This window comes from Chinchilla lanigera, unplaced genomic scaffold (genome assembly GCF_000276665.1).
Source record: "Chinchilla lanigera isolate Chin_1 unplaced genomic scaffold, ChiLan1.0 scaffold00097, whole genome shotgun sequence".
In the NCBI taxonomy this organism is placed as follows: Eukaryota; Metazoa; Chordata; class Mammalia; order Rodentia; family Chinchillidae; genus Chinchilla; species Chinchilla lanigera.
This window is the reverse complement of record NW_004955498.1, coordinates 6,604,367-6,609,024: the sequence shown is the minus strand read 5'-3', so window position 1 is coordinate 6,609,024 and position 4,658 is coordinate 6,604,367.

The following is a 4,658-nucleotide window of genomic DNA, read 5'->3' as shown; positions in this document are numbered from 1 at the left end:
ATCAATGCAAAGCAAGGGTTACAAGCTGATAGGTCAGAATCATCAGTATCCAGGCAGACACACGTTTTACAAGGTTGTTTACGCGGCAACAAGAACCCGGAAGCAGGAAACAGGCGCCATCTTAGGGGAGCGGCTAAGGCAGCTCCCAACAGGGTACCAGGCGGGCAGAGTCTGGTTGGGGCCGCTATTCCGAGTGGGAAGCTAGCCCTGAGCCTGTGCGGCAGAGGAGCAAGACAGGGTTGCGGGGGCGGGAGCTGGGTCACAGTGATAACCACTCCCATTGCCAAGAGGCCCATAGGAAGTGGGCCTCCTTAAGACAAGCGCTGGCAAGCAGCAAATGTAAACCTGGTGTGGTGGTGCACAAGAGGCTGAGGCAGGAGGATCGCTGTGAGTTCAATGACACCTTGGGTTATATAGCGAGACCCTGCCCCTCCCTGCCGCAGAAAGAAACCAGGTGGGTTGAATGGCAGCTACTGAGTGAGCAGCTAGGGAATGCTGGGGGTTGAACCCTGGGCCTTCACAGTGAGGTACACCCCATCTGGGGTTGGACTCTCCGCTCCCACCTCAGCCTTCCAGAGTGCTGGGATTGTAGGGGTGGGGCCTCTTTCCCTTGGAGAGTCAGCCTGAAGTGGAACCAGACTTCAGGGGCCCCCCCGCAGAGAGAGGCTCCAGAATGACTGTTGCCAGAGATTGGGTCTGATGTCACCCCATGACATTGCAGAGCTGGGGCGGGGCATTATCAGGTGCTGGAAAACACCTTCCTCAGGAGCTCCTGTGCCGCTTGCACAACGTTGTGATTGTAAATGCCACCTAAGCAGACACTTTCAAAGGGTTAAGTTTGCGATGTATATGCATTTTACCTTAAATTTTATGTTTTAAGTTTTTATTTTATTTATCTGTTCGGCTTTGGTTTCTTGAGACAGTCTCACTATATAGCCCAGGCTGGCCTTCAACTCTCAGAGATCCTCCTGCCTCAGCCTCTCCAGTGCTGGATGACAGACGTGTGCTAGCATGCCTGGCCTTATCCTAATTCTTCCCGATCGTGCTGCTAGAGCTGCGAAGTAGGGATCCAGGGTGAAGAGACAGCCAATTTCCCAGCACCTGAGCCCGAAGCTGTTCTGACATGGGTGCTTGGCATGTGGGTGAGGAAGGACCACAGGGACCTGGGGAACGGGATGCTCCAGACAGGTGCGAGGGTCAGGTGTGGAGAGTGGAGGCGGGCAGTGCATTTGAACAGGAAGCAAGGGCCCATCAGACCTCAGGGCTCAGGAAGCCTTGGCCTTTGGCTTTGTAGGAGTCTCACCGGAGGCTTCGCGCACGTTCCGATCCGCTTTGAGATAGGCTCCCCCTAGCGGCTGGGTGGAGAATGGCGGGGACTGCGCGCATTGGTTCCCAGGACCTGGTGTGGGCCGCGACACCAGGAGGGGCCCCAGCAGCTGGCAGCTGCTGCTGATTACTAGGATGTGACCAACTAGGGGGAGCGGAGTGATCTGGGGGACAGGGATGCACAGCTCTGTTTTGGAAATTGCAGCTCCTCTAAAAAGCCTTTTGGCACCAGGAGGAGAAAATGCTGGCTCGGATTTTGTTTGCTTTCGTTTCTTAACAAGGGTCTGGCTCTGTAGCCCAGGCTGACCTCGAACTCACAGCACTCCTCCTGCCTCAGCCTCCTGAGTACTGGGATAACAGGTGTGTGCCTCTCCAGGAAATATTAGAGACATATGCTATTTCTTGACAAGTGCTCATGCAGACCCCGTCTGAAGGCCACTGAAAGCGGAAGCCAGGCCTTGAGCAGGCAACAGCTCTAGGCTGAGCCCAGCCTGACTGGCACACAGCTCCTGCAGATGCCGGTTCCGAGCTGATAAGCCTGGAGATGCAGTTGCCAGGCAGGTGCAGTCATTGTGGCCCTTGAGGTGCTAGAAGCCCCGAAAGCCCAAGGAGGAATCCGCACAGGAGTCAGCACAGCAGGGAGGACGCAGGCCCCTCAGACTCGCCAGGGGGTGCACAGTGCTGGGTGGCAGGGAGCCCGCCCCCGTGACACCTGTGCTCTCTTCCTCCCGAGCCCCGACTTGCCCCAGCTTCTCCTTCTTGGATGGTCCTGTCACCTGCAGTGGCATTTGCTTTTCTTTTTCTTTTTTTTTTTTTTTTTTTTTTTTTTTTTTTTTTTTTTTTTTTTTTTTGTCTTTTCTTCCGGTACCAGGAATCGAACTCACGACCTTGTGCTTGCTAGGCAGGCGCTTTTGCCGCTGAGCTAAATCCCCAGCCCTTCTTTTTCTTTTGGTTTATTGGTCAGGGTCTCCTCGTGCAATTTTCCTGCCTCAGCCTCCCAAGAGCTGGAATGACAGCACCACGCAGCATTTCTAAGGCAGATTCTGGGTTCTATGCAACAGAGCCCAAGGCTCCTCGGAGAAATGGATGCAAGAACACCAAGAGTTGGGTCTTGTCACCCCGCAGTGACACCCCGGGTGCATTTAAAACTCTTGGGAACTCTCTCTGTTGCCTCTGGGCAAATCTGGACTTTCCTGGTCTCCAGCCCCTCTCTAACTGCACTTCCTGTCTCCTTCTGCCTTCCACAGCTAGCAGGACCCGCACCCCATGCCCCCCAACCTATCCCCTCCCTGGCCCATCCTCTGCCCCTACACTGCAGCACCCCTCGGCCTGCCGTGCTGTTGAACGCTTCAAACCTTTGCGGGAGCCCTTCTCTTCTCAAGAGCTAAGCCAAGGCCTGCCTGCCTCACCTTACTGCAGAATCTGAGAGAAGAATCAGGAGGCTGTGAAGAGGCGGAGCAGAGTAAGAAAACAGACAAGAGAGCCAGAGGCGGGCTGGGGATATAGCTCAGCATCATAGCGCCTGCCTGACAAGCGTGAGGTCATGAGTTTGATTCTCCATACCACCAAAAAACAAGAGGTGTAATTCCACCGAGAGTGCTGTTTTTTTGGAGACAGGGTCTCACGTGTAGCACAGGGCTGGCCTCACTCCCAAGCGCTGCAATGACAGGTGTGCCAAAGTTTCTTGTTTGTTTGTTTATTTATTTATCTATTTATTGGTCTTTTTGAGACAGGGTTTTGCTAAGCAGTGCAGGCTGGCCTTGAGCTCACTTTGTAGCCCAGGCTGGCCTCAAACTTGAAACGATTGTCCTGGCTCAGCCTCCCGAGTGCTGGGATTACAGGCCTACACCACCATAGCCGGCTGTTTATTTAATTATTTAATTCTTTATTTTTTAAACGTTGGGACTGCTTGGGATGCCAGCTTTTTATTTTGCAAGGCGAGCATAGTACACGCAACAGTATCATCTTCACAGGGAACAAAGGACCTTTGTGCACCGGAGCGTTGGTGCCTGTACAATGAAGGTCAGGACTCTGGCCCCACCCGGGCACCCTCGCCGCAACAACAACTGCTTCTCTTCCTTGGCAGGGCCTGGCCAGTGCTTCTTTAACTGCTTAAGAGGATTGGCAGGTGCTAATCCACTCAGCACAGAGTGTGTGCCAGGCTGCACACCCCCGCCAGCTCAGGCAAGCCTTGCACAACCTTTGGGTGTGGTGGCTTCCGAGTAGCACCCCAACCCCTTCGATGCCGTGCCGCTGGACCTAGCTCACCCTCAAGGGTCCTTCACTGTGCTCATTTTTCCCCTCTAAGTATTGAGCTGAGCAGGCCGTGGGGGCGCACACGTGCAATCCCAGCACTTGGGAGGCTGAGGCAGGAGGATGGCTACGAGTTTGAAGCCAGTCTGGGGTAGATAGTTCAAAGCCAGCCTGAAACACATGAGCCTCCTGTCTCAAAAAATAAAAAAAAAGAGGGAAAATTGAGGAGATGTGTGAGGTGGTTGTAAAGAATAAAGCTTAGGGGTAAAATGCCTGGAATTGCCAGGCTCACTCCGCAGCTCTGCCGCAGCACAAAAATCCCCAAGATCACTTGTCATGTTATGTTTTACTGTCTGCGGGCCCCAGGACGCACAGCAAGGGGAGGGCGCTGAGGGGCCAGCAGGGACCCAGGCAGGGGTCTCTGGTGGGGGCCCAGGGGGTTCCCAGCTGACACGGGTGGGGGCAGGTGGTAGCCGCACCCTTAAGGAGGGGTGTAATGCCCTCGGCTTGAAGGGACTGGCTACTCGAAAGACGGCGTGCCTCCCTTTGTCCCCAAGGCTGCTGCGGCGGGGGCTCCCACGGGGCCTCTGCACCAGGCTGCAGCGGCGGGATCGGTCGCCGGGGTGTGGAGGTGGGCCGGCTTTGCGGAGGTTCATGGGAAAGGACTGCAGTGCGCTGCTGGTCCTGGGCACGTTTTGCAGATGTCAACTTGCACTCCAAGCACTCATCAGAGCACTGGGAGCGTCCCCACGGCAAGCGTCCCGCCCGGTGGCCCTCTGCGTTAGTGTCCCAACACCGCTCCACGACAGCTACCCGCGAGCGGGGGCTGCGAGAGGGGGGCTGGTGGCGCCCTAAGAAACAGCCTTTGGCTGGGGGACGCCGGGCCCCCCAGGCACGCAAGCCCCGGCCAAGGTCACCGGCCCGTGGGACGCGGGGACCGCTCTGGGCCAGGAGGTCACGGATCTCCAGACCAAGGGGGCGGGAACAGGTCGGCCGACCGTGAAGCGAAACCGGCGCCAAAGCTGACCCACGCAGAGCCAGCCGCTGGGAACCAGCGAGCCCCGCCCCCGAGGCCACGG